This window comes from Lichenostomus cassidix, chromosome 5, assembly GCF_008360975.1.
Source record: "Lichenostomus cassidix isolate B80296 chromosome 5, HeHo_3.0, whole genome shotgun sequence".
NCBI classification, from domain to species: Eukaryota; Metazoa; Chordata; class Aves; order Passeriformes; family Meliphagidae; genus Lichenostomus; species Lichenostomus cassidix.
Genome location: NC_139486.1, coordinates 21975048 through 21986997, shown reverse-complemented (window position 1 = coordinate 21986997; position 11950 = coordinate 21975048). Strand labels below are relative to the sequence as shown.

Genomic DNA, 11950 nt, shown 5'->3' with positions numbered 1-11950 from the left:
AAAAACTATATTTCAACAGCTCTTAAGAAGGAATTAAAGCCTTGCACACATTAATATTTATTAAAAAATAGAATCTAGAAACTGTTAGTATGTGCAGGAAGTACATTTTGCCATGTGAGCAACTGCCAACATAGACTTTACAACAAAAATCTTGAAGAACTGGGAAATGTTGGCCTCTTTGGGAAGATCAGCCTTCAGTGGAAAGGAAAAGAAGCTAGTTGCAATCTGATAAGTCTCTCTTCCCCAATGGAATTCCCATTTAGAAAAAAAAAAATCATTGAAATATCTTGAAATCTTTGATAGAGTTCAGCCTAATTAGAGGTTAAGATTACTGTTGGCATGATGGCATTGGTAATGTCTGCTCAGTAGGCACCTTCAGAAGGCTTCAGCTCATTACCCCAGTAGGTCTGTCTCTAATGCCTGTGACTATTCCAGAATTGAATCACAACTGTAGCCCCCTTCACTTGTGGAATATGTGGCGGTTTGAGATGAAGAATCAGAATAGCATTTGAAATGTTGGTCAGTTTGCACGTACAGGGGTATAAGACTGTGGGGTTTTCTGTTCTTTTCCTAATCACTCCTGAAAAGTCATTAGTGTTTCTTGACTATTGCTAAACACTGAGGTACATTTCCGTAGAAGCTGTTGTGGTTTAACCCCAGCCAGCAATCCAACCCCAGGCAGCAACTTGGTCACTTCCCCACTAGCAGGATCAGGGAGAGAACTGGAAGGGTAAAAAGCTACAAAACTTGTGGGTTGAAATAAGGGCAGTTTAATAGGGAAAACAAAAGCCACATATGTAAGCAAAACAAAACAAGGAATGAATTCACTGCTTCCCATGTGCAGGCAGGAGTTCAGCCATCTCCAGGAGTGCAGGGACCCAACACATATAACAGTGACTTGGGAAGACAAACACCATCACTCCAAAAATCCTCCAAACATACCTTCTCTCCACTTTCTATGCCGAGGACAATGTCACATGGTCTGGAATATCCCTTTGGTCACCTGTCCTGGCTGTGTCTCCTCCCAACCCCCCCGTGGACCTCCAACTGCCTCAGCAGCACGGCAGTATGGAAAGCAGAAAAGGCCTTTGCTCTGTGTAAGCCCTGCTCAGCAACAATAAAAACATCTATTATCAATCCTGTGTTCAGCACAAATCCAAAGCACAGCCACTGTAAGAAAATTAACTCTACCCCCGCGCAAAGCAGCCCAGGAGCGTCCATCACTGTGCAGGACCCTGCACTGGGGCTCGGCCGGTGCCCGGCCCGGGGCCATGGGAGCGCTCAGCCCCGCAGGCCCCGCCGCGGGACAGTGCCCGCGCCGGCCGCCAGGTGTCAGCACAGCCCCGCCCGTGCCGCGCCGTGGCACGCCGTGCCCTGCAGGCCTTGCCCGGAGCCTCTCTTCATGGAATCGTCGAACGGCCTGGGTTGGAAACGAGATTCAACATCACCGGGTTCCAACCCCCTGCCATTGAGAGGAACACCTTCCACTAAACCAGGTTGCTTAGAGCTCCGTGCAACCTGGCCTTGAACACTTCCAGGGATGGGGCATGCAAAACTGCTCTGGGCAGCCTGTTCCAGTGTTTCACCTCCCTCACAGCTAGTAATTTTTTACAAATGTCTAATCTGAACCTATTCTCTCTCAGTTTGATGTCATTCCTCCTTGTCCTGTCTCTACATGATCTTATAAAAGGTCTCTCTCCAGTTTTCCAGTAGGCTCCCTTCTCATACTGGAAGGTCCTCATTAGGTCACCCTAGTGCCTTCTCTTTTCCAGGCTGAATAGTCCCAATTCTTTTAACTTTTCCTCATAGGAGAGATGCTCCATCCCTCTAATTAACTTGGTGGCCTTCCTTTGGACTCATTCCTAGAGGTCCATATCCTTCCTGTGCTGTGGACTCCAGAACTGGATGCAGGTGGCATCTCACCAGAGCTACTCTTCCCACAACTAAGTGGGAGCGTCATTTTAACTGTTGTATGATGTTTCTCCAGCACCCTGCTCCAGAGGCTGGTGGGTCAGTGAACAGTGGCTGTGGCATGTTTTGTGCTGGACTCACTGGGGCTGTGGTTAAGGAACTGAAGATACCTGACAATTGGTCCAGGCCCATGTGACAACTCTGACATTGTTGGCTCACATGAGTGACGTGTCACTGCTGCAGGACAGTCTTAGTATCTCTTGGACCCACTGAAGTTACTGCACCTGATCCAAAGCCTTGAGTGTAGATACTCAGCATTTCTGGAGGGGGCCATTTAAAAAAGCTCGTCTTCTAGGATGTACTTCACTGGCTCCAAGTCTATTGACCAACTGTTCACCATTCCCTGGCTACACCAGCAAAAAATATCCATGCCTCTCTCTCCCCATCAGCCCCAAGAAATCCTTTTCTAAATCTTTTTTTTTTTCAGCTTCAGAGGCATAAAATGAAATACCAACATATGCAGACTTAGAATTAAGGCCAGAGAGTTGTGAACATCTAATGATTTTATATTTGCACAGAAAAAAAGTGGGGTTTTTTGCATGACACACAATTATTATTACATAACAGAAAATTACATTTGCAGCACCCCAGCTTTTCCTTTAAAATGAGCCTCCTGATTTATCAGCAGGCAGATGCTCTATGATCAGTTAAGCTGCATCAGGAGTGAGAAGTTTCTCACATGTATCCAGAGTGGAAAACAATGAAGAGAGAACAATGGGATCTCAGGGTTCCTGATGACAGAGAGTGAAGGTCCTGCTTCACTGTCTTTACAGCACCATTTGCTGTACAGAAAAAGGGTGCACTTTGGCGTAGAGGAGAAGCACATACATACTGTCCAATATCTTTGGTGTTTTCTTCCCACAGTGTCTTGGGCTTACATATGTTACACATGAATCTTTATCTTATGCAAAGTGCTGTTGTGTATTAGTCACGCATTACTATTCCACTTCGGTTTGCACAGAATCAGATGCCCAGCTAAACTGATTTGTTCAATTATCGCCCTTAAGTTTCTGTATTAGCTACAGTCATACAAAATCTTCTGTAAGAAAACAACATAATCAAATAGAGATGGGAACTGGCCTGCGGCAGGTGTCACTTTTATTTATTTGAGTGTCCACTTAAACTCCAGAGCAACAACAATGTGGCAGCTAGATTGTACCTTTACACCAGGAAAAACCTGCAGGGAGATTGGATGGTTTCTTTCCGCTGAAGAGTTTGAGACCCCATTTTTATTCCAGAAGGGCTTGATAATTTTTTTTTTATTTTGCCAAACACAAAATCGAAAGAGACTGAATCTCTGAGAAGAAACTAGATGCAACCTTCTGTCCTACTGTGTGACCTGATGCAACTAAAACACTAGCAAAAAATTCAGAGTGAAGATTTTGGTCACACGTAAGCAGTGTGGTAGAGGAATGCAGTTGCAGTTTGTATTGTGCAGTCTGTGAGCATTCTCAGATCAATAAGGCTTTTTTAAGCTTGGTGGCAGCATTTGTCCCCTTGCTGGAAATTCAGGGATAAACTCTGATAAGACACTGAGCAGGGGCGGTCGGGGAGTGGAACATGAATTGCTCTGCTGATCCTGCACCTGTGAAATGGCGCAGAAGGAAATGGTTTGGCTAGCATAAATTAAGGCAGCTCTGAGACTCATCTAACATACCTCAGGAATTCAGCCTGCCAGCACAAAATTAGACAGTGCAAAAAGCTGGCTAAACACTACATATCTTCCATAGCTTCTGAGAGTGACACAGCCAAGTGACATTGTCAGAGCTCTTCAATATTAGAAAGAAAATTGCACTGTTTAAGTAACATGTTTTGAAAACATAACATGCACACCAGAGTATTTAATGTATTAGCTGGTTTAGATGAACCTTTGGATCTCTTGCAAGGAAAATAATCTTTTTGCAATGGATCCCATCCTGCAGAAAGAGACTCAATTCAGACTGATTTTCTAGGCACCACCGCAATACTTAAGACAGTGTATAAGACATTACAAAGACATCACTAATTAGAATCTCTGGAAATCTCAGAGAAAGTATAAAGACTAACATTATATGACAAACTATCACAGCTTGTTCATACTGAAGACCTTTGATCTGTTGAGCTGAACTTGCCTACAGGTTTTTGGCTTTAGTTGCAAAGGAGAAATCTCACAGGCTGCCGAGGCGGGTACACTGATCCTAGTCTTCCTCTTTTAAACTTAAATCAATAGTTCTTTGTTCCAGTGCCCTCCCATCCATATAAGGAGTGTTCAGTGTATATCAGTGGACATGTGCCCTATGCAAAAGGGCATCTTGCAGCCATGCACAAAATCAAGCATCATGGGACTGGGAGCATACCATGTACAAGGTACTGCTCAGTGCAACTAAGAGGCATAAGGACCCTCACCTGAATCTGTTACAGCAAAGTCACAGAATCTGAAGAGATGATGGAGTGAAAATGTGCAAGGACGAAATTTAATTTTTTCAGCATGAAGCAGCAGATTCAAGTTAATTGATTGGTGCTAATGGGTTTTACAAAACTGGAAAAGGTCAGTATCTTAATGGACATTTCAGTTCCTGAAGATCTATGTTAAAGTTGTTCTTTTCTTCTTAAGTGGGTGAGTCCTTATCTATCAACAATACTAAAGCTCTTCAATAGTTTCTTAATCCAGAGAGCCCAGTCAAAAAGATTTCATTCTAATTTGGCCCAACAGAAAATGCAATCAAGCCATAGTTCATTCCTTGCCACACTCTTTCTTCTAGGATGCTGAGATGGCAGCCAGACACATGCCACAGATGCGGCAGTTTGCTCAGGTAGCCTTCTCTCCTCCAGGTATTTCATGAAGACCTTTGTTACATCACTGACATGCAATTAACTGTGCATCTCTCAAGGGACAACTATGCCAGCTTTCACAGCCTTATGGGAAGGGGGACCTGATCACATTACAGGAGTACAAGAAAATAATGTTCTGCCATGTAACCTTACTCACAGGATCCCCCTTCCAGGAAACTGAGTATGTGCATTCCTTGGTGGTCTGTGTTTCCATCTGGGCTCACGGTATAAAGTGGTCATATAATGGGGAAGGTCTTCAGGATATGATCCTCCATAAGGGACTGAGACTAGACCTAATCATGATCTTCCCCTGTAAGGGGAGATCAAGCAATTTCAACCGTCCTCTTTGCCAGTGGTTTCTCTCCGCCCAATCTTTTTGTGGATCTGCAATGGGAGCCGCACACAGAGCACGGTCGCTGAGAACTCAAGCGGCGAGCACAGTTGGAGTGCAGGGCGTTGCAGAGCTCAGCGCCGGGACGGGCCGTCCCTCGAGTCACAGCGAGGGCACGGACGTGTCCATGCACAGGCTCCTGTGGGCAAGCGTCCACGCCTTAGCAGCAGCAGGAAACTTGCTTCTCCACCCTAGAGCTGCACCTTTGCCTGCTTTTCCCCCCCTCCCAGCGAGCAGAGGGCGCTCCACCCTCAGAAGTGGGTCCTCGGCACATTCCTGGGATGTAGCTAAACCACAGGCACACATGCACACCCTAGGAGACAAAAAAACTCGAGCTCAAAACAAACTGTGAGCTGGGAAAAGGGTGGTTGAACGCCTCGGAAAGCCAGGCAGGCAGCAGCCGGGGAGGCGAGCAGGGTGCGGTGGACCCGCGCCCCGCCAAGGGCACCCTGTGCCCGATCCCCGCACCGCCCAGCGGGATATTCCCGCTCCCACCGCATTGTGCGGCGCAGCGGAGAAGCCACAATGCGAGCTGCTCTCTGGGGGGATGGGGGGGCGAGGGGGGGTGGAGACAGACACAGGCGGAGCCAGGGCTCGAATTCTTGAACCTTTCACATCCTTTCTGTAATTTGAAACATACTTGTTCCCATGCCAGAAACTCTTTTTTTTCGTTTCTTTTCTTTCTTTTTTTTTTCTTTTTTAAAATTCCTTCCTTGAGGCTGTGGAAATACGTTCAGAGGGGAAAAAAAAGAGAGAGGGAGAATGCAAGTAAGAAAAGAAACGAAGGAAAAAGCAAGCCCACTACTTATCAGAGGCTCCAAAACAAAACAGAGAAACGTGAGAGCCCGGCCCTCCCCACGCACAACTGCTCGCGGGCTCAGATTTCCTTTCGGAGGGGTCACGGCTGCTGCAGTCACGGGTTTGGAACGCAGCTGGTCCTGCCTGCAACAAGGAGAAAAAATCCAGGCTCTTCTGCAAACGGCATTTGTCTCCTTTCGCTTTACAAGCTCGTTGTGCTCAGAGGAAAGGAAGCCATTTGCAAAACCCTTGGGGCACTGGATCCTGGTCATCTTCAGTGGGGCATTCCGCCTCCCCACTCCCAGCCCTTTCCATCCACCTTCCCAGCTGGCCTGGGAGGGAAGGGGTATACGCATGTCCCTCTCCTGTGCACTTCAAGTCACACACCTATACACATTTCAGTTTATCTCAGACAGTCCTCATGATTAGTGTGGGGTGTACACATGAGAGAGGAAAATTGGCTAATGTACTGTCTGAAACATTTCGAATATCCCTAATCACCCAAAAGGCACAAAGCATCATGGAGTAGCACAGAGCACTCTCTTGCATCAGCCGGGCCATCACTGCCCACTCCTTTCCCTCTGGGTGAACCACAGCAGGTGATTGTGCTGGTGCAGCGGGTATTTTTGTTTGCTTTCTGTAAGGAAGTAACAATTACCAGTGACAATAAATGCCTCCTCGAGTCAGAAGTGACCTGAAGCTCTTGAATTGCATACAAGCAGTTGCAGTGCAACTGCCTTGCCAGTGGTGGAGCAGGGCTGCTAAATTGACTGGAGCACCTACCCTTCTTCCCTCCATTCAGGGCGTCACACCCTGCTCTTTCAAACCAGAAAAACAAGAATAAGGAGAGAATCTTTCATGTTTCATTGTCATTATCATAGGTCATAACTGTGTTAATGTGCTATCACGCTGTTTACATGTGTATGTATATGGGTGGGTGTGAACAACCCTTCAGAAGGCATGAGATTTTCCAGGAGAGACTCAAGTGGGCACATGTACATCACCTGAAGCAGCTGGATGAGTGCCTCACCAGGAGTTACCTCTGTACATGGGGGAGAAGCCATCCAGAGGGAAGGGCAGTCCATGTGCACAGGATATAGTCCTTACATGCTGTACTACTCCTCTGTCACAGCCCCTGCTCTGCAGAGCTGAGGCCAGTTGGGGAACTTGGAGAGTATGTTTCCTCGAGTGTATAGCTAGAGAAGGAGGTACAGTACTCTCTGGAAGACAGAGATGGGGCAGATACATTTATACATTTATTTATTTTATTGGAAGGGACAGTGTGACATTTCAGGGTTTCCCCATAGCCTTTCAGCCACATGCACCATGTATTAGGTTAGCCACATGCACCATGTATCAGCGATTAGGTTATACCAGCTGGAGAACTCATCTCTGTAATCCAGCTCCTGGGACTACAAGACACCACACTGATACTTTGCAGATTGGCAGGAAACACCACAAAGCCCGTGTGTGCTTAAATACTTCACATTACACAGCAAATGCTGTTCTGGCTGCCTGCAACACTGCAGCATTTCATCTCTCTCTCTCTCTCTCTCTCTCTCTCTGAGAAGATAAAGCATCCTGATAGCTTAGGTGTGTTTATCCTGAAACCCTCAAGACATTCTTTGTCTCTGAGCTGGTCATTTGGAGCTCACAGCTTCTTCTGAATGTCACCTTCAAATGGAAGCCATCCTGCTCAGGGTATCCCCACCATTCCTCTGTGTCCATTCTTTGCTCTCAGCCTGAGATTCTGGCTTTCTAGCCAATACAACTGTAGCATAGTGTCCTGGTAATTATACATATATCATTTTGCAAATAAGCCTTAGCTACAAACACAAATGCTTTGCTGATTTTTTCTTAGGCATCATGTATACTAAAGGGTTATTAGTGCTCTATTCAAGTCTCTGTTGGCATTCCCCACCCTTCTTAATATTGTTATGCAAGCCCAGTTGGAGTTGCTATTAAATATGAGACAAGACCTCAGTTAAATATGTATTAAGTTACAGATTTCTAGGGTGTTACCAACTTTCTAGAGATACCACATGTGACTCACTGAACTAGATGACAGACTATGAAATAAGTTATTTCATCTGGTTATATTTATCAGAGCAGGTTTGTCCTGCCTTTTTTTTTACAGGGATCACTGTCTCATAGGTAGCAAGCATATGAAATTAAATCTGTTCTTACAGGTATTGCTCTCTGCAGTTTGTTTTTACTGTATTCCAATCCCACATACTTGAGCATACCCTGGCTGGCTGAGATTAAACAATTCAGCCCCCTCTGATGCAAAGATTTTGGAGGAAGACTCCTAGATTTCTTTTGGTCATTGTTCAATGGACAAATTCTGTAGGTGGGACTCCAAATCCAAATGATGTTAAGAAATTATGGAGAAAAAACAGCACTTGTCATTTTTCCAGGAAATAAAATGTGCTGGAGCATCCTTTTCCTCCCTGGCTACTTCCCTGTATCCATCACAAGTCCCAGGCACTAACTGTGAACCTCTGCCAGGGCTCCTGACCTAAAACACACAGCATGCCAAAGGTAAGTGGGCTGGAGTCTTAGTCTGCAGCTTATCATTGTTGGGGTGTAGGGCACCTCCAAAGGGATAGTAAATCCTTCAAAAAGGTAGCTGAAAATTCTCCTTACATAGGGAAATCTCTGTCAGATGTTAGCTAAGAGAGGTATCCTACCCAGCCTGCCATACTGCAGAGACAGGTGGCATTTAGGCCACAAGCCAAGAGCTCCTTAGCTGCTCAAACTGGGGACCTTCGTATCTTCAAGACTGAAGGCAAGTAAGAGAAGCTCTTATCTGTCCCTATGTCAGATCCTAGTCTTAGGGCATGTGGCTGGGATAGACATGCCAATAGCTGCAGGCAGAAGAAACCTTCTGTTTTATAAATACCAGCTTGCACCCAATTGCCTTTTACATACTAGACTGGTTTTTCATTGGTGAAGTGAGTCTGAAGAAAGGAATAGGACAGTAAGAAAATGCAGCCCACAGTGAGAGGCAGTGAAGAAGAAAATACTAACATGACCTCAAAGAAAAGAGTCAAGACTTTCTCTGCTGACAGAACTTTGCAGAGATTGAGGGGGACAGGTTATATTAGGGTGGCTGGAGTCACAGCGGTGCTGGGAGATGATGGAGGCATGCAAACTTGGGAACATATGCTCTCCAGTGACTTCAGTCCCTATGCAAAGGCGTGTGCATTGCTTCACAAGGGGTGAGTGCAGGAGACTGCTTTAGTAGATTTGTCTTCTCTGCTAACCTCTAGAAATTGGCTCCTTTAGAAGAGATAAGAGCATGTAAGCAGACTTGCAATGAGGACAAGAATCCTGAACTCAGCATGATTTCTAATTGCTTGTCCCAGACACAGGCTGTGACTCCATTCCAGGCTCTGGGAAGTCCACAGGACAATTTAGCCACACAGTAGGGATCCTCCTGCATTCCTGCATAACATAGAAGCCAGGTGGTCTCTGGGTGACAGCAAGGCTCAGGGTGGCAGGGATTCTTGAACATTAGTCTCTCCTTTAACACTTACTTGCAATGAAACATTTTGACTCAAAAGTCTGTTTCTCCCTGATTGTATCTTCTCTTTTAGAAAATGGTGCAAATAAAGCTGAGCTGCCTTACAGCTTTTGGGTATCTGTACTATACTGAAAAGCCCTCCAAGGAGAGGAGAAAAAAAGGGTAAAGGACTAATATGAGTCTTTGCAAGGATCTGTGTTCATGCCAGGAAAGAGTATGATCCACAGTCCTGCTCCAGATCAATTCCTGAGGCTGCTCCAGTCAACTGTGACTTTTGTTAATGCCTGTCCTGGGGCTAGAAGAAAGCAAGGCCAACAGTTCAGTTTGCTTTGACAGGACTGAGCCCTGCTTGAAAACACTAGGAAACCTCCTGAGTCAGCAGCTCACTTGCTCCTACTCTTGGAATAGCTGAGATTCCCGGACACAGTAACTTGACTCTACTCCTGGCTCAGGGCAGCCACAAGCTGAAAGGCGAAATAAAATCCCCTCCTGGCCCATTAACGAGGCCTATTCTGGGTTCAGGAGAAACCAGCCTGACTGATGAACTCCCCTGGCTCAGGGGCTCTGGCTGGGGTTGGGAGAGTTATTCTTTCCTTATTCAGCAGACAGGAGGATGTTAATGGAGAGCATATGGGAGGGGAGGGAGTACTGTGGATATTGCTGGAGGACAGCCAGACTGAATCAAACCCCCAAGAAGCCTATTCTCCATCCGAGTAATGCTACAACAGGCTGTGGAGACATGAGAAATCCAGCTGTGATATGGGGGAGTTAGGAAAAAAGCCCTCTGCCTTCCCCAGCTTTTCTACTCCCACTCTTAATGGGACAATGAGGCAGTACTGTTACATAGTCCTGTAGGCATGGTATTCATAGTGGAAGCCTTTCTGGGGAAGAGCACGCTTCAGCCAGGCACCCTGTCCTGAGAGTCATGCTACTTCAGGGAAGCAAGAACTGCCTCTGTACTTGCAAAGTGCCATATAATTTATGGTACTATAGAAATGATGAATTACAACAGTCCTACACTCTAGAGATGGAAAATCCCTGTTAACTCCTGCAGCCCATCTCCCAGAGCTGATGCAGTACTGTTGCCTCTCATACATTTCCTGTGTCTGTCTGGACATGTTTAGAACAAGCAAGCAACTGAGGTTCATTTATTTTTCACTTCTTAATTCTACTTTTAAAATAACCCCCAATGTGATTAATGTAGTGTGGATTACCCAGCCACTTGGATACGTCAAGCAGGATGAAACAGGGTGCATCAAAGGCAGCCCACATCTGCCTTACCTTAAAGATAAAATGGAGGACTGGCTAGTGAAGACTTGATCACAGCTTGAACTAAGAAACTTGCCATTAAGTAGGAGGGCAGCTAGAACCAGCTCTGGTAAAAATTAGGTGTGTCCTTTTTGGCTCCTGACAATCTTAATGTAGCCCTGACTGAGGCAGATTTTGGGCATCCATGATGCTTGGCCTTGCATCATTCACCAGAACTTAATTAGCTAAGGAGCCTGGCTTGTTTAGCCTAGTGAAGGGGTATATAATTGCAATCTATAAATAAATACTTCAGGGGGTGAACACATGGAGAGGAGAAAAAAGCTATTTAAAGATAAAGGACAATGCTGGCACAAGAACAAATGGGTACAAAGTAGCCATGCATACATTTAGACTAGAGATTGTCAGGTTTCTAATGCTGAACACACTGATGCTCTGTGAAGGCCAATCAACGAGTTTAGTAAGGCCAAAAGTCAAGCTGGTTTTAAGAGGCAGCTAAACACATTTACTCAGCTGATTTTATGAAATGGCTGGCTGTGCATGGAAAGGAGCTGGTCTTGTGAAGCCCAGAAGGAATGTCCTGAGGCTGTTTGAGCTGCAGTAAGTACAAGTTGAGTTCTGGCTAACCAGCTACTGGAGGGCCCAGTAGGAAAAAATGGAAGACTAATGAAACCTGAGAAATTTCAACTGCACTTTCATACTGCCTCCCAGTACCTGAAGGGGCCTCCAAGAAGAATGGAGGGGGACTTTCTACAAAAGCATGTAGTGACAGGACAAGGGGCAACAGTTTTAACATGACAGAGGGTAGGTTTAGATTGGCTATAAGGAAGAAACTTTTTACAGTGAGAGTAGTGGGGCAAGGGAACAGGTTGCCCAAAGCAGATGTGGATGCCCTATCCCTGGAAGTGTTCAAGGCCAGGTTGGAGCAACCTGGTCTAGTAGAAGGTGTCATTGCCCATGGCAAGGGGGTTGGAATTAGATGATCTTTAAGGTCCCTTCCAACTCAAACCATTCTATGATTCCATGATGATTCTATAATGCATAGTAGGCAGATTATAAATCCAGGTTAAACTGGAACCTGAAACTAACCCCTCTCCAATGACTAGGCTGGCTGGCTTGGTTTAGAGAGGTTTATGAGGGCAGGAGAAGATTACCAACAGACAGTAAAAAGTGTCTGTGATTTGTTT

At 45.7% G+C, this 11950-nt stretch overlaps 1 long non-coding RNA gene across 1 annotated transcript; it reads right to left on the bottom strand.

The window, feature by feature from the left end:
• Positions 1-3040: 3040 nt before the first annotated feature.
• Positions 3041-5529, bottom strand: LOC146436119 (uncharacterized). The gene is made up of 2 exons (XR_014852884.1): positions 4357-5529; positions 3041-3148 (listed from the first exon to the last, which is right to left on the bottom strand). It is a non-coding gene; the product is annotated as an uncharacterized LOC146436119 (long non-coding RNA).
• Between the last annotated feature and the right edge of the window lie 6421 nt (positions 5530-11950).